Raw genomic sequence first — 27,467 nt, forward strand, 5'->3', positions numbered from 1 at the left:
GATACATGTGTCACGGCCCACACACCTAAATTTGCTATCATTTTGTAAACTTTGGTGTGAACTTTGGATGTGCATTGTTTTTGCTTCCATTATTCGATTAGGGTGGTTCAAGCACCCACATGAAGCTTGTTTCATAATCTAACTAATGACACAGGTTTCGTCTTAATCTAATATTTCTTTCAAAGTTAGACACCTAAGTGCATTTTGATCGTTTAAAGTTAAAATTTACCACTCGAGTATCGCAATTCAAAACCTTACATCATTAGTCACTTTTTTGGCTTTGACTATGTCCAAATGGACAATACATAGCTGATTAACCAATCATATACATAGTATAACACAAATGCATACAACTGGCCTGTAAACTGCCCATAGCACATAACTTGGGCAATTTCTCATTTTTCATTCTCAATCTCATACAAGACTAAATTTAATATAAACTTCACAAATTTATCATATCTTCACACAATACGCTCCATCCACTAGTCCACACTATCATTTCATCACATTCACACATATATATAAGGCTAGGGACCAAAAACTAACAAACACAATATTCAACACATTATGCACATGTTTAGAATCCTAAGGCAACTTATACACATTTATAATTAATGCATACAAGTTCACTACACCAAACTCTTACAAAACCTTTATTGTCAACTTAGCTTATGTCTTTTCCCTTTGAACTAGCTAGAATCTAAAAAATATAAATAATCATAGGTGAGATAAAAATCTTAGTAACCAATATAGTTCGTTAAATGTCTATTATCACAAATAACCATGCCAAAGTAACAAACTAGGGTAATATCACATATATATATATATATATCAAAGTATGAAGAAATTTCATCTTTTTAAAGTATTTCTACATAAATACACACTAGCATGATCAACTAGTTACTCAACCTCCAGTGCTCTTCGACACGAAACCATAGGCTCTATTGGATCAATTACTCATTAACCTGATAATAATTTCAGTGGTAAAAACACATGGCTAAAGGTAATCTAACCCATAAAAAAACTATAGTTTCCCTCTTCACACACCTATGATAGAGGAGTCATTGACTCCTAATTGCACCCTAACGAGCATTAGGGAGTTTTCAAACTGCCCAGATGTCCTATGATAACAGTCCCATAATATGCTGTATTGGATTACCCATGGTAACAACTTGTATAATGCTACACCATATGTCTTATGGTACTAGCCCAATCATATGAATTTTTCACTCACATATTTCAACACACACACACATCCCCACATATCTTGGATGAACTCCTACCCACTATGATCATGCTTTTACACAATTCACTACTTTTTCACATTTGCACACCATATACTTTTACTCATAACACACACACACACACACATATATATATTTATTCAAAGCTAGAAATCCTTAAACCTTCTTTTCGTAAATCCATTTTATGCTAAATTTGTTTTCAATACCAAATCATGCATAAAAACCAATTAAACCACAATTATACAATTACTTCTACATAGTTATAATAGTTAATAAACACAATAAACTATATAGTTATCTCAACCCTTCTGTTTATTATAAAGGGTTACCTGTGTTCCAATAACCCTATTCAAGCTCCCCTTTAAAATTCATTTGTCATATGCTAGAATCTACAAAATTTAGGCACCCATAGTCAATAACTCTATTAACAAAAAGTGCCATTTATAGTAATCTAGCACCTAATCGCTATCACTTCCATTATTTACATTCTCTCATGTGTATGATGCCTAATTTTCACTCACTTCAACCATTATCTTCCTCACAAATGCCTTCTCTCTCTTACTACTCTCTCTAGCTGAGGGAAAATTGTGCCTATAGCTTCAAATCTTTATCATCTGACTCAAACCAGTCACAAAGTACTAGTTTAGTTTTGGAGAACCTTTCTACTACTATAGAGTAAGAAATTAATTAATTCCTTAAAACTTTCAAATTTAATTTTTCACTAGTTAAAATTAAGAAAAAATAGGGTAGAATATAAGGTTAAGGCAATACAAGACTTACCAGATAAGCAATACATCATCCTTGCTCCCAAAATTTAGTGCCGTAGCATAGCTTGGACTCTTCTCTTTACTAGAACCCCTTCCTCCTTATTTCCTTTCTATGTTTCATGAGCTACCATGACTTTATTTATCAGAATTTTGCACCATGCATCACAACGCACCTATCCTCCATCGTGGCGTATGGCATAGTGAGGGCAGTCTTTACTATGCTCACACACTCTACCATAGGACCATAGTCTTTCACTCATGTCTGTTCATATAACACCCTAAGGAGTTAATATAACATTTCACTATCCAGAACCCTAACCCTACATTAAATCACTTATTCAGCTCTTAATCATTAACGTAGGATTAGAAATTTGAGATGTTACAAGCCGTGTTATGGAGTGAAGCATGTAAGCACGAGAAAGGATTTCCCTTACAGTGTCATGCATAATGGCATATGTTGCATCCATTGTGATGCACGACACATATAAAATGATTATATTGTGTGGATTTACTCATGAATCAGATGAGGGAGAGAGAGGAAATGTAAGAAGGAGGAGAAGAGGAGGCTAACCTCTCTTAGGGCATTGATTTTTAGAGCCTCAGGAGACATTTCAAATTGATAACTAGTTGGGTAAGTTTCTTACCACCCTTAGCTCTAATTCTATACTAATTTTTCTTAGTATAAGTTATAGAGAAATTGTATTGGGAAGTTTGAAGAGGTTCATTTTTTATTGTTTTGTAATAAAAAGGTTATTGAGAATCAAATTAAGTTTTTATAAATAGTTTGGAATGTGATGTGTGGTCTAAGGTTGAAATGTGTGTGAATGTGAATGTGTCTAAAAGTAGTGATTATGTGGTGAATGTGTAAGTAATTCGCCAATAGTGTATATATTAGTGATAGTATGAACTTTGGTCTAATTTTGATGTAAAAAGGGCAATTTCATGGCCAAATATGAATGTATGTGTATTTATGGTGATATTGTTGGTCAATCAAGTATCAATGGCCCTTTAGAACTTAATTCTAGGCCTAAAGGAAGCTAATGAAACAAAGTACGAGATTTAAGTACTTTGGATGCTTGAGTTTTAAAGAAAAGTGTTTTCTTGCACTTAGGTTTTCAAATTGAGATTAGACCATTAGATCATGTCCAAACTTGTCTTATTAGTTTGCTTGTTAAATAAGCTTCGTGTAGGTTGTAACCCTCCCCGTATACATGTATGGCAGCATGTGTCACCATAAGCCATGGCGCGCCTGTTTGAATTTCTGCTGTCATTTTGATTGTAAAAAATAACAGACTTCCAACGTGCGCCATTTTCATATACGACATCTGATCTGAGTGATTTAAGCATCCACATGAAGCTTCCATCGTAAGCTAGCTAATGAGATAGGTTTGGATACTATCTAATAATTCAATCAAAATTTAGAAACTCGAGTACAAAAAGTCACTTTTTTAAAAAAAGTTTGTACATCCAAGTGCTCAAATTGATCCCTTTCTCTCATAAGACCACATAAGGCCTTGAATCAAGTCCAAAAGGACCTAATACACTTGATTGATCACATTATATCACAATCATACATATATATTGAAATTTAACCCTTCTACGACCAATTTTCACAATTTCTAACTTTACACAAATTGCCATTTCTTAGTATAACTTGGCCTAATTGGCCATTTACTCAACACATTCATGTACATTCACGTTACAACACATGTATTAGTTAATCTTAGCCCTAAATTTCTTATTTTATCATAATTTCTTACTTAGGTTTAAGATTCACCAACATTTAACAAATTCAACATAAACATAACTAAATCATAGCCCGTTAATTCATTTCATCACATAAACATACAATTGAGCTAACATTTCATAAGGTAACTACTCAAGTCATGCATGTAATCCTATGGCAATTCACTTACACATAAATACACAAGTTTATAGTTCATTACACAAAATTTGAGTTTACATAACTTCAACAACTCAAGCTGGTCCAGATTCTCTTTCCTTGCCCTGATCACTGCTAGGTCTTGTAAACATGTAACCACAAGGTGAGATAAAAATCTCAGTAATATAATAACTCACTCCTATTGACTATCACATGTAACAATATAAAAGTAAAGCATGATATACCATTTAAATCTCATTAAAATAGCATATATCACAAGTTTCATCTTTCAATTCAAAACCACATATATCCATTCTCCACTTTTCACCACTTTTACATAACATTTCATAGCATCTCACAGCATGATCACTACTAACTAAACCTCTAAATCACCTCAACATAAAATTATGGGCTCACCTTATACTAGTGTACACTCTTATTAGCTTTAAGCTCACCTGTAGTGGTAGAATCACCCGACCAAAGATGTTCTATCGCATATATAGACTATGGTTTTCCCTAATACACATAATAGGGTGTTGTTGACTCCAATACTGTATCATATAGACACAAAGGAGTCTTACATCTCTAATACTGCATCTCAATAGGCATTAAGGAGATCTTTTCCAACACCATACCTTATAAGACACTAAGGAGGATTGTCTCCAACAAGGCATCCTATCGAGAACTAACGAGAGCTTGCCATATAGTCTTTGTCATCACCTCCACTTGAGTGAACTCCTACCCCTATGATCATGCTTCTCGAACCATTCAAGGTTCCCATTTACCATTTTACACACTTTCTTATATAGAACTTACATATAATACATGCTATTCAAAATCACACATTTCAATGCTTTTATTCAGCCAAAAACTACTTCATGCAACATTCACACTATGCTATAAAACATGCTTAATCCAAAATAAGTTCATACACTACATAGTACACTAACAAATAGTTACAATAAACAGTCAAACAAAGGAAGTTATTCAGTTACCTCAACCCTTCTGTCACTAGAAAGGTTACTTGTGAATTTCAACTACCATAATAGATTATCTTAAGCTTTCTTTCTTTACTCACTCGTCCAATATGCCAATCTGAACACATTTGTCATCTTTTAGTCATTTATTCCATTCTGACCAAAAACTCATATTTAATACCTAATGCTATATTCATCCACAAACTCTTTCATTTATCCATTCTAAGTCTATTACTATTTAATTACTACTTTACATTACCTCAACCGATCTGATTTTACTCAAATACGATTTCTACCCTAACTTTTCTCTTTTTAAGGGACAAATTGAGACTATAAGTTCAAAGCTCTATCGTTCAACTTTAAACCAATCACAAAGCTCTAATTTAACTTTCAAGAACCTTTTTATTACTATTAGGAAAGAATCAAACCCCTTAAATTCTACCAATTGAATTTTCTTATAACTTATTTTTAGAGAAATTTATGTAGAATAGAAGGTAAGAGTTATACGTAGCTTACGTGATAAGTTATCGATCAGAAGCACCTTCTAATGGCCTAAAATAGTATGCTCTAGCTTTTCAGTCCTTCTTCTCTCCTTCTCTTGTCTCTTTCTAAAATTCACCCCTCTACAATTTTTGAAATTTCACAACTTAAAAAGTAGTTTTCTAGTCCATGTGCCGTGGCACATACAGTACAAGCTGCGATGCGTGGCATAGTGAGATTTATTCTCACCATGTGCACTTGCTTTGACCCGAAATGCACTCCTCTCACCCATATCTATTCATACAACATACCAAGTAGTCAAATCATCAAATAATCATCCAAATCTCTAATCCCATACTAATTACTACTTTACCCTTAATTAACCACTAATTTTGGAATTAAAAAATTTAGGATGTTACATAGATGCTTAAATTACTATGATCAGATATCATATCTAAAAACAACATATGCCAAAAGTTCACATTTATGAACTATCATATGATAGTTAAAACTTGTCATTTGTGTCATGGTGCATGGCACATAGTGGTTATTGGTTGCTCTGTGCCACATGCCACGACGCACAGCCCTTTTTTTTGAAATTGTTTGTTTGATTTTTAATCATGTGTTAAGGGATATGAATGTAGTTTTCATTGGCTTTTGCTATACATTGCTTAGTATGTATATGGGTTTAAATGATTTTAAAAAGAGGAGTCTTAGGATCTCAAACCTTGCTAATCAATGATGTGATGTGGTGATTTTATTAACCCTTCTAATATCTTATGGATGTTGGGAGGGAAAGATTACATGTGCTTACTATGCATGTTTTGAAGCTTGTTTATGTTGGATAGGGAGGCATAACAGAAGATTGAAATTTCGAATCCCTATCCTGATGTGGACTGAACAAACTCATTTAAGTCAAGGTGGATAGAACAATTACTTTTTAACTGCCAGCTCTTCACATGTTGTCTTCAAGAAATTATATCTCAAGAGTTGACAACGTAGATTTACTCCTTTTATTGGTATCTACATGAATACCTTTCAACTCAAACGGCGTGCTAGTGCATGAACGATGCTTTTCTTCAGGGTGTTTTTGTAGCTCTCACTGTGTTTTGTCGTCAAGAATTTTATAACTCTAACTATGCACATGAAGCACGTCCTTATCTATGATGTGATGTGGTGATTTTATTAACCCTTCTAATATCTTATGGATATTGGGAGGGAAAGATTACATGTGCTTACTATGCATGTTTTGAAGCTTGTTTATGTTGGATAGGGAGGCATAACAGAAGATTGAAATTTTGAATCCTTATCCTGATATGGACTGAACAAACTCATTTAAGTCAAGGTGGATAGAATAATTACTTTTTAACTGCCAGCTCTTCACATGTTGTCTTCAAGAAATTATATCTCAAGAGTTGACAACGTAGATTTACTCCTTTTACTGGTATCTACATGAATACCTTTCAACTCAAACGGCGTGCTAGTGCATGAACGATACTTTTCTTCAGGGTGTTTTTGTAGCTCTCACTGTGTTTTGTCGTCAAGAATTTTATAACTCTAACTATGCACATGAAGCACGTCCCTATCTATATATAATGTATAGATTAGGGTTTTCGCCTTTTACTTAAAGAGCCCACAAAAATTTAATTAAATTTATCTCATAAATTTAATCTATGATATCATATCTAATTCAAATTTATCTCATAAATTTAAAATATATAACTGACATGATATTCTCTCATATCATGTTAGTTATTAAGTTTAATCTATAACATAAAATTAAATTTAAAACTAACAAACACAATATAATATAATATAATATAATATATCACATATACATATTATATATATAAATGAATATATATATATATATACACATATATATTTCAAAAAATATATGTGATATGTTGTGGTTAGTCAAGTGTGTTAGGTCTTTTTAGCCTTAGTTTGAGGCCTTGTGCGGTCTAATGAGAGAAAGGGATCGATTTGAGCACTTGGGTGCACAAAATTTTCAAAAAAAGTAACTTGTTGCACCCAGGTGTGCAAACTTTGATTGGACCATTAAATTGCATCCAAATCTTTCTCATTAGCTAGCTTATGAGATAAGCTTTGTGTGGGCACTTGAATTACTTCAATTGGACATCGCATGTGAAAACGGCACATGCTAGAAGTTCGTCATTTTTACTGTAAAATGATAGCAGAAAATTTAGACTAGCATGCTACAACACATGGCGTCTCATGCCACAATGCATGATACAGAGAGTCAGGCATGTAGCTTTGTGCCATATGCCATAGTGCACATATTGCACGCTGTAATGCATGGCCCATTTCCAAACTTGATTTCCTGGTTTTTAAGGCATGCAATGAGTGATGTGAATTTAACTATTTGCTTTCTACAGTATGATACTCTGATATGGTATGACTTTTGTGATTTTTTAAAACAAGTCTTTGGCTAAAGCTTTCCAAACAAAATATTTGATTTCTGATTGGCGCCTTTGATGTGGTGATTTAGTTAATCTTCTCCTGTATTGAGCGAATATGGGAAGAGGTTACACATATGAGATAAGCTTATGACTTGTACCATACAGCTTTCTCATAGCAGGTCAGTCTAGCACCTTAAACCCTTTTAAGTGCCTATGAGTTTGATTTATATCTATATAATTAATCAAATTCATACTAGTCTTATTTCATCTATAATCCCTCATAGATGATTGACTAAGGATATTTAGGGCAATCAACACAGTTTATCCAAGGATACAGTTATCATAGTGAATATGCAATTAGTATGATAACAAAAAAGAAATTCTATAAATAACAATATTTACAGTACAATAATTGGCCCTAGGATAGAATTTCCAACATCCTCCTACTTGCACTAGGTATAATCATTAATTTGTCTAATTCTGATTGTCACTAGTTCAAAATAAAATTTTAATGACTCATTTTTCACCACGGTTTCTTAAAAACCTGTGGCAATATATGCGCAAGTGGATTTTCATAATTAAATACTTATGTATTCCATTTATAGCCACAGTCCTAAGATTAACTATCGCCATAAATGAAATTAGTTAAAGTAAATTAATTTAATTAATTTTAAAGAATTAAATAATTTAATCTAATTAATTATTTAAAGTAAATTATTACTCAATTTTTTATTACCTAAATATAATTAATTTTAAAAATAAATATAATAAATTAAATTAATTAAGACATAAATAAATAAATTATTTATTTTAAAAGTTTAATTTTAATAAATTAAAATAAAATTTAGTAATTAATAATATAATTCTAATAAATTATGTTCATTAAGTATTTCTTATTTTAGGTAAATTAATTTTTCTTAAATAAATTAAATTAATTAAGTATTTTTGAAATTAATTTATCTTATTTTAGGTTAATATGTCTAAAATTCAGACATCTTCATAGCACAGTGCCGCGCCTTCGTCTAGAACTCCATTTCTCTCAACTCATTTCCCTCAGCTGCCATCGCTACCATCATCCATTAGCTTGTTTCTCTCAGCTCATTTCCCCTGCTCATCCTCTTTTCCAGCTCCGTCGTAGGTTCCAGCTGCACCATCCAGCTGTCTTTCCCACAGCTCGTCTCTCTGCCTCTCTAGCCACCGCCGCTGCCACCAGCTGCTATCTCTTTTAGATTTCATCTATAAGGTTTTGTTTTGGGCAATTTTTTAGCTACTTTTTTGTACTTAATTTTTTTTAGCTTCTAATTTTTTTACTACTTTTTTTATTTCCTTTCCCTACTATTTTTTAAGTTTATTTGTTGGGTTAAATTTTGATTGTTAGTAATTATTATTTATTACTTAATTAATTTATTTTTTTTATTACAACTCGCTTCTTGTTATTTTTAAGTTTTTTTAATTTTTTTCTTCAAAGAATTATACTATTGATTGTTGATTAGAGTTAATAATTATTAAAATTTCAATTAAAATTTACTTAAATTGATCAAATTGAGAGTTTTGTGCTTGAAAAATCTCAATTTATAAGTTGTTATGCTGTCAATTTTTTTTTCTAAATTTTCATGATATTAATTTCTTTATGTTTAGTATAATTAATTTCTTTTTAAGTTTGTTTGTTGGGATAAATTGTGAACCTCATTATCAGAAATTACACTATTGATTATTGATTAGAGTTGATAATTATCAAAATATCAATCATGGTTTACTTAAATTGATCAAATTGAGGGTTTAGTGCACAGAAAAATCTCAATTTACAAGTTGTTATACTGTCAATTTTTTTAAAATTTTCATGATATTAATTTCTTTATGTTTCGTATAATTAATTTCTTTTAAAGTTTGTTTGTTGGGATGAATTGTGAACCCCATTATCATAAATTATAATATTGATTATTGATTATAGTTGATAATTATCAAAATATCAATCATGGTTTACTTAAATTGATCAAATTGAGGGTCTAGTGCCTGAGAAAATCTCAATTTACAAGTTGTTATGCTGCTATTTTTTTTAAATTTTCATGATATTAATTTCTTTATGTTTAGAATAATTAATTTGTAGTTGAATAATTGATATTTTTAAAATTTGTTGAAATTGGCATTTTAGTAACATTAAATTGATAGAATTGAAGGATTTAGTATCTCAAAGATCTCGCTTTGTAAATTGTTATGATGTCGTAGTTGGATAAGATCTTGCTTTTTTGGAATAGGTAATGATGAATTGTAGTTGGATAGATGCTTTGCGAACAAGTGATGAATATGAGAAAGGGGTATATCAATGTTTGGAATTTATAAAGAACAATGTTCCTAATAACAAAGGATTGTTCTATTGTCCTTATGTTAAGTGCTTGAATGGGTTGTGATGAAGTTCTATGGAGATTAAGGATCACCTAATTTGTTTTGGGTTTTACAAAGCATATAAACAGTGGGTATTGCATGGTGAATCTAGAAAACGTAGTACACCACAAGTTGAGAATGATGATATGAATTTTGGTGATCAAATAGAGGATATGTTATGTGACATTGGCATTGAAGCTATTAACAAGGTGCACAAATATGATAGCTTGTGCACTGATTCAAAAACTCCTTTGTATCCAGGGTGTATAAAATATACACAACTGACAGCGATGCTAAAGTTATCCAACTTGAAAGCCAAATATAGGCGGAGCAATAAGAGTTTCACAAAGTTGCTTAAATTATTGAAAGAGATGCTTCTCGAGCGTAACACACTTTCGAGTAGTTACTATGAAGCCAAAAAAATATTATGTCTAATGGGTTTGGGATACCAAAAGATACATGTTTGTCCTAATGACTATATATTATACAAAAATGATTTTGAAGTGTTGGATGTGTGCCCAGTTTGTAGGGCATCACATTACAAAGTAAAAGAAATAGACAGTAGTGATGATTCCATTACTAAGAGGCCTCCAGCAAAGGTATTGTGGTATCTTCCTATAATACTGAGGTTTAAGCGCTTGTTTACTAATCCAAATGAGGCTAAGAACTTGTGATGGCATGTTGATGAGAGAAAAATTGATGGCATGCTCTGACATCCAGCCGATTCTCCACAATGGAAAGGAATTAATCAAACATTTCTTGAATTTAGCAATAAGCCTAGAAATCTCAGGCTTGGACTATGTACAGATAGCATGAATCCCTATGGCAATCTTAGCAGTCAACATAGCTCCTGGCCTGTTCTGTTAGTGATTTATAATCTTCCTCCATGGTTGTGCATCAAACGTAAATATATCATGATGTCTTTGATGATTTCAGGCCCTAAACAACCAGGAAATGATATAGATATTTACTTGGCACCATTGACTGAAGATTTGAAGATGATGTGGAAGGTAGGTGTGGATGTGTTTGATTCATATCGAAATGAGTCTTCCAAGTTACAAGGTATGATTTTTTACATAATAAATGATTTTCCTGCATATAAAAATCTATCTGGATATAGTGTGAAGGGCCATAAAGCATGCCCTATCTGTGAAGAAAATACATCCCATCAACAACTAAAACATGTAAAGAAGACAGTCTATCTTAGTCATCGAAGATTCCTAAGACGAGACCATCCTTATCATAAGCAGAAGAAATCATTCAATGGCTATCAAGAGTATGATGAAGCTCCAAAGCCATTAATTGTAAGCTTGGTATATGAATGGGTCAAAGACATTAATGTGGTATTCAATAAGAGCTAGAAAAAGAAGCTCAAAAGAATCCATGGAAGAAGAGGTCAATTTTTTTTATCTTCCTTATTGGAGCACCCTTGAGGTGAGACACAATATTAATGTGATGCATGTAGAAAAAAATATATGTGACAGTCTCATTGGAACACTATTACATATAAAAGGAAAGACCAAGGATGGAGTCAAAGCAAGACTAAACTTACTTGACATGGGAAGACAAATAAACTTGGGTCCAAGAGTAGGAGGAAAGAGGACTTACATGAGCCTACCTCCTCATACTTTGTCTAAAAGAGAGAAAAAGAAGTTTTTGCAATTGTCTACATGGTGTTAAAGTGCCATAAGGATATTCTTTAAATGTCAAGAACCTTGTATTAATGAAAGATTTAAAATTGGTTGGTTTGAAGTCTCACGATTGCCATATACTAATGCAACAATTGTTACCAGTAGCCATTCGAGACATATTAGAAGAAAAGATGAGAAAATCAATCATTAGAGTATGTGTCTTTTTCAACACAATTTGCAATAAAGTCATTGATCCTGAGAAATTAGATGAGTCGCAAAATGATGTTATCATTACCTTGTGTTAGTTAGAAATGTATTTTGTTCCCTCCTTTTTTGACATCATGGTACATTTAATTGTACATTTAGTGAGGGAGGTAAAGTTTTATAGTCCTGTCTATCTACGTTGGATGTATCTATTTGAGCGGTACATGAAAATTCTTAAAGGCTATATGAAGAATCCCCATCATCCGAAAGCTTCTATTATTGAAAGATATGTTGCTGATGAGGTTATCGAGTTTTGCACTGAATACCTATATGAAGTCAAATCTATTGGTGTTCCCAAATCTCACCACGAGGGAGTGAGAGTTAAAGGGCAAAGGACACGAGGCATGAAAGTAAAGCACATGACTCATGAAGAAATGCAACAAGCACACTTGTATATCTTGAATAACATCAATAATGTGCAAGATTATTTTGATGCACACAAAAAGGAATTACAAGATCAGTATCCTAAAAAGGCTGATAAATGGTTGCTAAGTGAGCATAATAGACATTTTTTACTCTAGTTTAAAGCGAAGGTAAAGGAGGATCGTAAGAAGTCTAATGTTTCAGAAGCAATAAGATGGTTAGCTAGTGGGCCTAGCTTTAATGTTACTACTTGGAGTACATATGACATTAACGATATTCATTCTATACAAAAATACAGGATGACAATAGCATCATGCAAAATAGTGGGGTAATCGTAGTAGCTGAAGCAACTCATTTTTCTAGTGTAAAAGCTAAAAATCCAACATTGGCATCCTCATCATATTTTGGGGTCATTGAAGAGATATGGGAAGTTGACTACTTCAAATTTAAGGTGCCTATTTTTAAGTATAGATGGGTTGATATTAAGAATGGTGTTCAAAAAGACAAGTTGGGTTTTACTTTAGTGGATATTAATAAGGCAAAACATAAGGATGAGCCTTTTATAATGGCAACTCATGCAAAACAAGTTTTTTATGTCACTGATCCAACTGATAAGAGGTTATCTGTGGTTCTATTGGGAAAAAGTCTCCTTAGTCATGGTGAGAAGGATGAAACGAGTTTTGATATTGAAGAGATTCCTCCTTTTGTGCCAACCCCGCCTCTATTAGATGTGGAAGATGAAGATGACGTATATGATGTTAGAACTGATCATGACGAAGGTTGATGGGAGAACTAAAATATTTTTATAATGGTAATAGAATATAATAGGACTTTTTTGATTTATTTGATTTTATTTTTATACTTTTATTTTTACATTAATTTAAATTTATTATATTTCTTGCCACTGACTTTATTTATCTTATTTGTTTTATGAAAATTATGGAGAATCCAGTCACTGACTAAAAAAATTCTAAAAGAGGTAAAAAAGGGGCCACACGACTTACTAAGTTAGCTTAAATTCATGGAAAAATTCATCTTCATTTTGATGATAATGTCCAACCAATTGATAAGAAAAAAGAAAACATATTTAAAAGTTTTGTGGGTTTAGTGGCACGTCAAAAAATCAACATCTTGGAGGAAGAGTGGGATGATGTCAATGAAAGTGACAGAAACGATGTTTGGGAATCTATACTGGTATTTCCTATTGCTATACATTATATCTATTTTTTTTAAATATATGTTGTTACTAAATTCATTATTGATATGTATTACTTTGTATATTACTTATGACATTAAGGAAACTCCATTTTTAAAAGACAAGTGGTTAAAGTCTGTGAGGGCCAATAGAGGGACTTTAAGTCCAAGCTTACTAGAAAATATGTCTTTCCTAAGAATGGCAACAAAAATGATGACAGTGACAATGATGCCAACATAGAAAAAACCTTGGGAGAAATATCCATTTATTGATTATGACACATGGATTAAATTTGTTCACAGTAGACACAATCCCAAGTTTTTGGTAAGTAAAGGAAGAATATGACAATTTATTTAATATTAGTGAAGATTTATTTTTAACAAATTCTTTTCATTATTTGTTAATAGGAAAAAATTCAAAACGGTCAAGAGCACCAAAAGAAAGATTTATACAACCATACTATGTCTCAAGGAGGGTATGCATATATTTATGATATAATGAATCAAGAGAACTGGGATGCTAAAAGACAAGCGGTGGGAGTTGATAATATTGAAGACGTTTCTCCTCCATCTCCTGTTAATCGTGTTCAAGCATGGAAGAGAGGACGGATGAATAAAAAAGGAGAGTTTATTTCCCCGGAGGCTAGAGAAGTAGCTGAGAAAATTGTAAGTATTTTTACAGTCAATATCTTAATCATATAATTGAAATTTATTATTTACATTGATTTCTACTTGCTTGCATGTTCCAGGATGCTCTTACAGAAGCATCATCCGAGGGGACCTTTGTGTCTACTAATAGAAAGGATATATTGACCACAGCCTTAGGGAGTGAAGAGCACCCCGACTGTGTTAGGGGGGTTCCTAAAGGTATAGGTATAAGACAATATTTTGGACCTCCACCTTCTAATTTTGTACCAATTTAGCAAGTGTGAATGATGATAGCGGAATGCAAGTCAAGCATGATGATGGAAATGCAATCAATGATTAGTAATTTGCAAATGTAACCACAACAAACATCAAATTATGGTGGTGCTACAGAGCCAATATGTGATCTTAGTTTATTAGATCAAGGAATGCCATGCATACTTTATGTGAAGAATCATGGCAAACTAGTAGTTGCATATGGAAAGGTGTATAACCATGCAACTACAATCTACCATCAACAGATACAGTATAACTAAGTAAAGGTAATAGTTGAAGAGGTTGTGGATGCTAATGCTCCTGTATTGTTTCCTACTGAGAAGGTGGAAACAATAAGACAAGCTCAATATAATTTCATTATTTGGTTGAAAAAGCTAGTCCGACAAGTTACTGAAGAGGTATGAAAATGTTATAATTTTTTATTTTTTTAATTAATAACATAGGTATTTTTAATTTTTATTATATGTTAATTATAGGAACTCTTACAATCAAAAGAATCTTTGGGTTCTAATCCCCAATTGATGCAAGATGATTTGAAACGATTGGCTTCAATGGTGGTTGACATGAATGAATTTTCAGATGAAATTAACATAATCGAAAAGATTATTGGAAAAGCCTATTACTTTTAGAGTTTCCAGAAAAGATATTAGTGACCTCATTATTTTTGAGTGGTTGGACTTGTCAATAATTTAAGTTTTTATCATGTAAGTATTCTTTTTTATTTCTAAATTAATATTTGATATTTTATTTTATTACTAATATATGTCTAATTATCAAAGGTACCTTTATAAGATATGCACTAAACTCGGTGTCTATAAGAATTATGGGTTCTTATCTTCACTTTTAACCTGCATTGGCAAAGTAAATCAAAGAGCTTCTTATACTGGAAAGATGATGTGTAAGCAAAAGAAGACATGCTGGTTTTTTCTAATTATTGAGAGGTATCAAATTTTAAATTTGTCGCTCAATTTATAAAAATATTTTCTTAATAATGTGATATTAATATAAATTAATATATTGTAGTCATCATTGGATGCTTTCTGTCATTTGCCCGTATGAAAATACTATATACTGGTTTTATTCACTGAAAAGGAAAGTAAGCGACGACATGAAGTCTTTGATTGAATTGTAAGTTTTTAAATAATTTCATTGTGTTATTAATAATATATATTTAATATTTTTTAAGTGTGTATATTTGATAAATAGATCTTTAGCGACATATTGGAAATTAGCGAGAATGGTTGATAAGAAAAAAAATGAAATCAAGTTTGTACCAATGCAAGTAAGTATTTCAAATTTATTCCTTAATTAGAATGAAGATTATAATATTGGTTTAATGAATTTAATTATTTCTATTTCCTTTATAGTGTCCTCAACAACCAGGAAGTGTAGAATGCGGTTATTATGTGATGATTTTTATATATGAAATTATCACTCAAGGTATTGTTCACTCATTAGATCAGGTAATAATTTATAAATAATGATTTTTAATTATGAAGTTTTTCCATATACTTGAGTTATTATTCATACATATATTGTTATTGAATTTGTAGCACTTTCAAAGTTTAGAGCATATTCTAAGAAAGAGTTGAGATATATACACAATTTGTGGTCTAGTTTTTTCTTAGAATTAACAGGATTAGAGTAGAAACTTTCTAGATATTTTGTATTGAAAATGTAAGTTTAGTTCATGTACCAGACATATTTGTATTGGTCTTTAGAGCTGTTATTTCTTAATTAATGTAGGTTTTATAAGTAATGGAATGCATATAGATATAAGTGTACGAGTAAAAGAAAATATATTTTATTTACGGCCATAGTTGTTACACTAACTATAGTAAAAAGCCATTTTTGGCAATAGTTGTTAATAGAACTGTGGCCATAAATGAGCTCTAGAATAATTTTTCACCACAGGTGGTCTCGGACCTATGGCGAAAGATCTTATGTGTGCATGAACAAGTTAAGCTTTTGTATTATTCCCCTTTGCCACATTGAAATTCATGAACCAAATAGCTTAAAATCATATCTAAATTTTATCTTCAAAGACTCTTAACCACATTGCAACTGTCTTGAACTTTAATAAGTTAACTTGATCCCCTGTGTGCAAATGTATGGTAAAACTCATGTGCTCCTCATTAGCCTTGGAAATCAAGCCATTTTGAAGCCAATTCAGGCCTAATTCATGTGCCATAAAGCCTTCATATGCAATGCCAAGTCTTGAACCCTAAGTTTCTGCCACGCAAAGTGTCACCGAACATAATAACATGAAATTTGACTAAGTTATTTTGCACTTGTGATAAAATATGAAAATATTCAAACCCTAATATCTTTTTGCATGAGGCTTCAAAATCCATTCAAAACTTCACACACACACATATGAGAAACATAAGGTGGCCTTGCATGCATGCAAATTAGGTCAAACTTGCCACATTGATAAGTGAACCCAAAATGTTGACTTTTCAACCTAGGTCTAAATGCAATGTTGAAGACCAAATATTTTGACCTAAATAAACCTAATACCAATGCACACATAAAATTATAGATTTGACCTTAAATTCCCAATAAAGTGCAAAATGATCAAAATACCCCTAATATGCATAAATTCTCTTTAAGGCCTAAAACCTTAATTTAACATAAAAAATGCACATTTTAGAATTCCTTACTATGAAATGCGTTCCTAAATGCCTAAGAAAAGTGTGTAACAAATGTGATCTATCACCTATAATCAACGTGCAAGCGTAGGCTACCATTCTTTTTCTTTATAAATAGTATTGGTAAACCCCAAAGTGACATACTGGGGTATATAAAGCCCCTTCTCTAGTAACTCTTCCAGTTGCTTCTTAATTTCCACCAGTTCAAAAGAAGCCATTTAATATGGAGCTTTTGAAATAGGCTTGGTACTAGGTGCCAAATCAATGGAAAACTCCACCTCTCACTTTGGTGGCAAACTTGATATTTTATCTAGAAATACCTCAGGAAACTCGTTCATAACCTAGATTTCACAAACATTATTACTACTACTGCCTTCCACTGAAAAGAAAACCACATAAACTTGACAACCCTTAGAGACCAATCTTTCAACCTGTACTACTGAGGGTAACCTTGGCTGACTAGTGGTTTCTATAGAAGTCATAGTAGGAGTCACATGAACTGGTAATAACATTATCTTCCTGGCACAATCTAGGGTATCATTATTAATTGCCAAGTAGTCCATCCCAATGATAAAATCCAATCCTTGCATAGGGATTAGGATTACATCTACCACTAAAATCTTGCCCTTAAAACATAACTCTACTCCCTTATACACCTTACTAGTCTTAACTAGTAACCTAAATAGTGTAGACATTTTAACAATAAAAGGAAGCTCATGTACATGCAAACTTAGCTTCTCCACACACTCATGCGACACAAATGAAAGAGTGGCTCCAGAATCAAATAAAGCCTCGACTTCTTATTCGTAAATAGAAATTTTATCTATGATTAGATTTAAAGCTATCTAAGCCTCCAACCTGGAAACTATATAAACCCAACCTAGTATTATCAGTTGCTATTCGTGAACTCTTCCTTTGTTCTTTAGGGAATCCTTCACAAAATGGCCCATATCATCATAAATGTAGCAGGCCCAACATCTACCAACATGACTCTGCCCATATATTGTACACACAAGGGAGCATATAGTGCTCTTATAAGATGTAGGGGTAGTAGTGGTTTGACTCGACTACTGTGAACCCTTAAAATCTGTAGCTCCACTAGTTCTCCTGCTCTGGCCAATTGATAGAACACATTTGTTACCCACTTTTATTTGTCAATTAGGACCATTTTATTAATTATTTATCACCTTCAAGTGCACACATTGCATTAGATTTGGAACTTTGCCTAAGTTTCTAAGATCAGTGCACTAGGGGCATTTTGGTCCAAAAAATGAACTTTTGAGAAAATATACAAGAAAAATTGACAAAGTGCATTTTATATCCAGTTGATGAATGGTGAAATTATATTTTTAAAATTCATTTTAGTTTGGGAGTAATTAAATAAAAAAGTCAACACTTTCTTAAGTGTCTTAGTTTGTCCTAGTTTTTGGTTTGCCTTTGTGTGAAAATTTTTATATAATTTTGTGCAGCCTGAAACTTGGTTAATTTAATAAATTCTCCCTTCTAAATATGAATTTAATTCTGGACATGAATTAGATTTTATTATATCATATGCTATTTAATTGAATTATGTGATTTATGTGACATAGGTGGCATGTGACTTGTGCATCAATTGGGCAATTGAGGTCAACACTCCTTGAGGTCAATGGCTGATTGTTTGCACGTGAATTATGATTATTTTGAGAGGTTAAATCAGCTAAAATGATGTGGATGACACATGGGAAATTAGGCACACATTGGAATCATCTACAAACCAATAGGAAGTTGCCACCTTGCAAGTGTGACAAGGCTCCCATTTACATTTTAATTTCTTTTTCCTTATTTTAATTAAGCTTCAGCTGATGGGAGACACCAAGGAGCACGCCATTTTAAGCCTCAAATGGGATCCAACACATATCTCATTCATCTTCCACATTCTCTCTCTCTTGTTCATAGTGTTCTTCATTTTCTCTCTTTTGTTCTTCATTTTCCAGCACCCTAACCTCCATTTTCAGCCACCAAACCTCCACAAAACTCATACCATTCTTCTCCTCTCTTCATTTTCGTTCCATCCCTTCCATTTTCACAAGGATTGAAGCTCATTTCCATCATTCAAGAGCTATGGAGTTTGGCCTTCACAAGCAATCACTAGGGTTCTTGAAGATGAAGATTGGCTAAGTTTCTTTGTGGAATCCTAGAGAGATGAAGATGGAGGATGAGTCTTGAGCTTCAAATTGGCTAAGTTCTTTTGTTTCCTATCCTCTTCTCTTTTTACTAGATGGTTAGATTCCTTAATCTAGGGTCTAATCATCTTAGCTTATAAATTCTAATTTGAATTTGATGTTGATGTAAAGAGAGAGGATTGTTTCATTTAATTTCTTCCTTGGACAGCCATGACTGAATTTTGCCACTCTTTGTTTGGCACATAATCTTGTGTTTTTCAATTAGTGAATTTCTTGTGTTAATATTACATAATCTTGTGGTGTTAATGCTTGTGTTATTGAGTAGCTTGACATAATCTTGTGGTTGCTCAATTTATGTGTTTGACCATGGCTGTTGAGAGAGGATTTTGAATGAATCACTTGGCTAATGTCTTCACCAATTGGTTAATTGAACTAGGGACTTTAATCTAAGACCTAGGGAGGTTAGCTAATTAGGTTAATTGGCTTAGGATAATTTTCTTAAGTCATGACAGCTTTAGTCAAGAGGAAAGGGAAGCTAAACTTAGCCTAATCATGAGAAGATAATGAGTCCAAAATCAACTAATCTCTAGGGTTCCATTATTGTAAAAAGGGAAGTTCATTTCACTCACTTTCACTAGCATTTTAATTACTTGCATGTTAGGTAATTAGTTTAGATAATTAGATAGATAACTAAATTCCTACAAACTTTGGTTGATTTATTTCACTAGATAACTTTCAATTAGACTTAAAACCATTCCTTGGGAGATGACCTAGGGTTGGCCCTATATTGCATTAGGGTTAGCTTTAGTGTAATTTTGAGGATAAGCGACTAATTTCCTATCACCAATCACTCCACAAGATTGTGGTCCTTTACTAAAAACCTTCCTACTTGAGGATGCAAAACATTAGCACCAGAACTATTCCTCTTTTTGATATTCCCCTGATAGCCTTAGAGGAATTGAAAATTAACCATAACTCTATTGCTTATTTTCAGACTCTACCTCTCGACCTTGCCTTGTAGCTATATAAAGTCTGTTGTATGTCTCTTTATAGGTAGCATCTCCTAATAAAGCTATCTGCATCTTGTACTCTTAGCACATCTTCTCAATCAATCTCTTTGCTTTCCACTTACTATCGTCCTATTCGTGCAGATAGGTCATAAACTTTGACAGGTAATTAAATTTCTCTATAAATGATTCCTCATCTAACCACTGGTACTAGAAAGCATAAAACTCAATTTCCTTATCATCTCTGAATGCCATAGGTAAATAGTGATCGATAAAGTTCTCCTTAAACTACTCCCAACTAAGCCAACCACCGTTAGAAGCTCTTATAGAAGGCCACCTATGCTTAGTGTCTTCAACTAATTGAATTATCGCAAATACAACCTTATGCTTAGAAGAAAAAGGGGTAACCTTAAACATTATTTTCATCCTCTCTATCTAGTTCTTCACATCTCCTTCCTTTATACTTCCAATAAAGGTTGACAGACTCAACCTTAAGAAAGTTCTTCAAACCTGGTCTATAAGAATCTCCTAATCTTTCCTACTAGTTACTAGCTTACTCCTTAAAGCATGGGAGGTTACTAGCCTACTCATTTACACCTCATAATGTTGCTTTTGCTCCATTCTTACTTAAGTTTCAAGCCTTGCCTCTTGCTCCAGCCTTGGCTCCTCCTGATCCCTATTACAATTCAAGGCATCACAGCCAGCTAGATTCCTTTGACTATCTAGCATCACCTCTAACATCTGTGCCATTATAGAGTCATTCCCCTAGGGCTGTTCTAGTGGCACCTTCATATTTTATACATCCAAACCTCGAGTGCACTATGGATTCCCATAATGCCCCCATGACTACTGTAGCATTATGATAGAATGCATTTGTTATCCATTTTTATTTGTCAATTAGGATCCTTTTATTAATGATTTATCACCTTTAAGTGCACACATTGCATTAGATTTGAAATTTTTTCTAAGTTTCTAGGTTTAGTACATTAGGGGCATTTTAGTCTAAAAAATCAACTTTTGGGAAAATGTATAGGAAAAATTGACAAAGTGAATTTTATGTCCAGTTGATGAGTGGTGAAATTATATTTTTAAAATTTATTTTGGTTTAGGAGTAATTAAAGAAAAAGTCAACATTTTTAAAGTGTCTTAGTTTGACCTAGTTTTTAGTTTGCTTTTGTGTGAAAATTCTTATATAATTTTGTACAACTTGGAATTGATTATTTTAATAAATTCTCCCTTCTAATTATAAATTTAATTCTAGACTTTAATTATATTTATTATGTCACATGTTATTTAATTGAATTATGTGATTTATGTGACGTAGGTGGCATGTAACTTATGCATCAATTAGGCAATTGAAGTCAATACTCCTTGAGGTCAAAGCTGAGCATTTGGGATGCTTTTCTAAATTATGTAGGGGATTAAATTAGCTTGAAAATGTGGATGACATATGTGAAATTAGACACACATTGGAATCATCTATAAGCCAATAGGAAGATGCCACATTGCAAGTGTAACAAGGCTCCCATTTCCTTTTCTTATTTTTTAATTGTATTCAGCTGATAGGAAACCTTTAATTCACGTGCATTCACCCTCTAATTTAGATCATTGACCACATTCACTCATCTCCTTCATTTTCTCTTACTTGTTAATAGTTTTCTTCATTTTTTCTTTTTTGTTCTTCATTTTTCAGCACCCTAACCTCCATTTTCAGTAACCAAACCTCCATAAAATCACACCATTCTTCTCCTCTCCTCAATTTCATCCTAACCCTCCTACTTTCACAAGGATTGAAGCTCATTTCCATTATTTAAAAGCTATAGAGTTTGGCCTTCACAAGCAATTACTAGGGTTCTTGAATATGATGAAGATCGGCTAATTTCTTTGGTGGAATCCTAAAGAGATGAAGATGGAGGATGAGTCTTAACCTTCAAATTGGCTATGTTCTTTTGTTGCCTATCCTCTTCTCTTTTTACTAGATGGTTTGATTCCTTAATATAGGATTTAATCATCTTAGCTTGTAAATTATAGTTTGAATTTAATGTTGATGTAAAGAGAGAGGATTATTTCATTTAATTTCTTCCTTAGACTACCATGATTGAATTTGGCCACTCTTTGTTTGGCACATAATCTTATGTTTTTCAATTAATGAATTACATGTGTTAATGTTGCATAATCTTGTGATGTTAATGCTTGAGTTGTTGAGTAACTTGACATAATCTTGTGGTTACTTGATTCCTTGTCTTAACTGTGGCATTTGAGAGAGAGTTATGAGTGATTAGGAAACTACCAAGCTGGAGTACGGTAGGGGCAGAGGGAATTTGGATAAAGAAAAATAAGTATATGGATCCAAACAGTTGACTTATTTTGAAAATATCATTGAGAAATACTGCCTACCTCTCCAAATTCTTTTATCCCCAGTAAGAAAATGAATCGTATACATTTTACACAGTTTGATGGGGGATAAGCTTCATCGTCGAGAGGGAAACAGCCCAGATCACCAGCTAAGGCCCCTAAATGATCGCTCAGTGATAAAGGAGGTAGGGGTGCAGAGATAGCCAGGAGGTTTGCCTAGAAGTAGCCACCCTTGAAAGAGTGCGTAATAGCTCACTGATCGAGCACTCTTGCGCCGAAGATGAACGAGGCTAAGCGATCTGCCAAAGCTGTGGGATTGGCTTGGCTAATTTTTACACCAATTGGCTAATTAAACTAGGAACTTTAATCTAAGACCTAGGGAAGTTAGCTAATTAAGTTAATTGGCTTAGAATAATTTTCTTAAGTCATGATAGCTTTAGTCAAGAGGAAATGAAAGCTAAACATAGCCTAATAATGAGAAGATAATGAGTCCAAAATCAACTAATATCTAGGACTCCACTCTTAAGAAAAGGTAAGTTCATTTCACTCACTTTATTTAGAATTTTATTCAGTTGCACATTAAGTAATTAGTTTAGATAATTGGGTAACTAAATTCCTATAACTTTGAATGATTTATTCCACTAAGTAGCTTTTAATTAGACTAAGACCATTCCTTGAAAGATGACCTAGGGTTGACCTTATATTGCATTAGGGTTAGTTTTAGTTTAATTTTGAGGGCAAGCGACTAAATCCTATCATACTAGTGCAACTCTATGTGCCTTTCTCCTCTCCGAAGGAGTATAAGTCAAAAAATATAAGGATATAGGTGAGTAAAGGCTAGAAAGAAAGTAATGAATGTATAAAGGTTGCTAACTAATATGCATGCAATGTAGAAATAGGTCAAACCAAAGCAGATTGATACCAAATTGCAAAGTCCTATTTCTCAATGAAATCTTTACTCACACATCACACCTTACATTACAATTCCATTACAACAACAAAGATATAGCCCTTAATTTTTTTTAAAATATAGAGTCTCGACTTTGCAAAAAAAAAACATGTTCAATAATAAGGGCTTACGAAAGCACAAACACACACCCATTAAACAAGAAAAACAAATGATTATTTTTCCCAAAAACAAGTCATATGCCGCAGCATGTGGTACAGAGCAACGTGCTCTACTTTTGTGTCATGTGCCACAGTATCACCACCATGCGTCACAGTGCATGTATCAAATTTTGCCATTATGGTAGATTTTTGATACGAATATATGCATTGCGGTATTTTTACATTCGATAATTGATTAGAGTGATTCAAACGCCCACATAAAGGTTATAAAATAATCTACCTAATGAGATAAGTTTGTACATGATCCAATGATCTAATCATAAATTGGACACTTGGGTGAATAGTTTAGCACCCTAAGTGTTCAATTCACTCACCTTGCCTTGTTAGACCATGTTGGGCCTTAATTAAACCAAGTCCAATAGGACTAAATACACCTAATTGACATGTCATATTACATATATCACATCACAATCACAATCTAACCTCTCAATGCCATATTATACACTTGTAGTCTTATATGGGGAATACCATATAACCACACAAACACAAATACACTTGTTCCACTTTCAACTATCTAACTTTTGCATATGGGGCTAAACCTTGTCATATGATTAGGAATCATAAATTTACTTGACTTACAAAAATAGGGCTAAGCCTCACCATTTAGTCAAGTTTAACATAAATGCACGTTATCATGCAATAATTCATATTCATTACTAGTGGAACAAGTTATATAACATAATATATGCTTGCTTGAATAGTATCTAGGCTTACCCACGTATTCACCATTGTGATACACTCAATAAGATACAATATCAATTATACAAGCAAGTTATCACTACTCATTAATCACACATATTTATATATACACATGCACATATGCATCCTAGTTGCCAACCCAAACATTTACTAACATTATTATACATTTATTATATAAAAGGTAGTTATACCACTACCAAAATGAAGCTAGTCCTTCCTTACTTCCTTTCCTAGCCTTTTTGTACTCTCTGCACCTGTATACAAAAGTAATGGAGTGAGATGTACATCCTAGTAACTTAGATAAACCCCAATATAGATTAGTAAGCAAAATCAAGTACAAGAGATAAAGTAGCATCAATTTTAATAAAAAGGAATATAATTAGATATATACACTATAACGTGCTCATTCATCCACTATGCTTATGCACTCTAGGTTCCCATTAGTGGAAAAGCTTAATGCTCAGACCAAGACTTCCCAACCTTACATGAAATAAGGCCCACCAACCACTGCCTTAGACCAAGGCATCTAGGGTAGGTGGTATGCTCTTTTGTGTCTCTACTAGCGGATAAAAAATTAATACTTAGACCATTAAGACTTTCAAGTCTTACACAGAGTAGGGCCATGACCCCTACCCTAGTAACTAAGGTTGTCTTACCTTAGCAAAATAATACTAAGTTATACTAATGTAGTAGTAGTGTGAACCTAGGTCATTCTTCTATGAGGAGGTTTAGTTGAAAAATTTAGGTTGGAGTGTGCCATAAGTTAAAAGGTGATTGGGGTAGATTTAACCTCAAAACTAATTAAGCTATTAAACCTAATTGTAGAGGAAATGGAATGTATGTGTGTAAACCTATTAGAAATAAGAACTCCTATGTAGATTTGGTCACCGATCCTTGTTTGATTACAATCTAGCTAGTTTGGTTTTCTCTCTCTTCTCTGTAGTTTTAATCACTTAGTTATATCAACCAAGACTTAGCTAACACCTTGACCAACCTGATCCAAGATGTTGGTCTTAGAGTATGGCAAAACCTAGCTAGCAAGAAGCCAAACTAAAGCACTACAAATATGAGTCAATTAGGTCAAGCATATTTAATAGAATCAACATGCTCAAGATTTTAATTCATGAAGATATTTACATACACTCAAGTTGGCAAGATTATGATAAGCAAGAAACATACTAAACTCAATAAGCCACACTAAGATTATGGATAAGCTCAAGAAGGCTAAAATCATGTGTTAACATAATCAAACTCAAGTTGCAACAATCAACTCTCAATCATATGAATCATTACTTAAAATTACAAGATCAAAGAGTCATACAAATTTATAATTCTAGAAATAAAAATTCAAAAATAGCTAGAAAATAATACAAACTCGAGGTTTCCTCCTCCCCATAATAACTCCTTCAAGAACCTAGCCTTACATCTTCAAGTGATGAATAAGATGAAGCTTCAATTCTATTGTTGATTTTCTTCTCAAAATTGCCCAAAAAAGCAAGATTTGGATCATAATGAAATCCCTAGGTTATGTAGACGAAGACGAGAGGAAGAGAATGACGTGATTTTTGTGAAATTTGGATGGTTAGATTGAGAGATATGGAGGAGAGAAAGTGAAAGTGTTGAGAGAGAAGTAAGAGAACTTGATGAACTAGAAGATATGAATCTAGTAAAGTGAGTAAATGATCTAAAAAATTAATCCTAGGCCTAGCTAATAAGGGCTTTGGATGAAATTTGTATAGAAGACTTGGTAAAAAAATTGCCAAAAAACCTAAACACAAGTGATCAAGTCAAGTAAGGTTAAGAGTAGTCTAAGTTTCAAGTTAACTTGGGTGATAATTCTAATGTTACTCTTCTAATCTCATATGTGCATGGACATATTAAGCACTTGTGTTCCCCTTAATTGGCTAGGAATTCACACCCAATGCAATGCAAATTTAGATCTAAAATTGTTTTTCAAGCTTCTTAATCACATTACAATTATCTTAAGCTTTGACAAGTTAACTTGATGCATTGTGTGTAAGTGCATGGTAAACTCTTATGTACCTCTTCAACCCTTGAAAATAATGCCTCTTTGCCCAAAAATTATGTTTGAATCACATGTTGTTAAGTCTCTCCATGTGCCAAGCCAAGTCTTAAACCAAGTCTCTTCCATGCATTGTGTCACCTATGACAAAAACATAAAAATTGACTAAATTATTTTACAAATGTATAAAATATAAAAATATTCAAACCCTAATATCTTTTTTATATATTTTAAAATCCATTCAAAACTTCACAAACACACATGAGAAATATAAGGTGGCCATACATACATGCAAATTAGGTCAAACTTGCCAAATTGACAAGTCAACCTAAAATGTTGATTTTTAATCCTAAGTCCAAATGCAATTTTCAAGATCAAATATTTCAACCCAAATTGACCTAATATCAATGCACACATAAAATTTTAGATTTTCCTTTAAATTCCCAACAAATTACAAAATAACCAAAATACCCTTAATATGCATAAATTGTCATTAGGGCCCAAAACCCTAATTTAATACCAAGAATGCACATTCTAGGCTTTGCTATCATGAAATGTGGTCCTAAATGCCTAAAAAAAGTGTATAACAAATATGACCTATCATCTAGTCTAGGGTACACTCATGGATATATAAACTTAAGTCTTCATTAATAGAGCAAGCTCAATGCTTTGGACTTTCAAGCCTTCCTAGCTTTACACAGAGTAGGGCCATGACCCCCTTCCCTAGTCTAGGATATATTTGTAGATGCAAATGCATAGGCCTCTTCGCATACATTGTAAGTATTTCTTACACACACGCATGCATATTTCTTTCACAATATTGCTACTCTATCATTTTAAAAAACATAATGCATATAATTTACATAAAATACTTGTAAATCATTTTACAAGCTAATAGATAAAAGGGTTACTCT

The sequence above is a fragment of the Prosopis cineraria genome, unplaced genomic scaffold (assembly GCF_029017545.1).
Source record: "Prosopis cineraria cultivar Desert tree isolate PC_DT_omini unplaced genomic scaffold, ASM2901754v1 PC4, whole genome shotgun sequence".
NCBI classification, from domain to species: Eukaryota; Viridiplantae; Streptophyta; class Magnoliopsida; order Fabales; family Fabaceae; genus Prosopis; species Prosopis cineraria.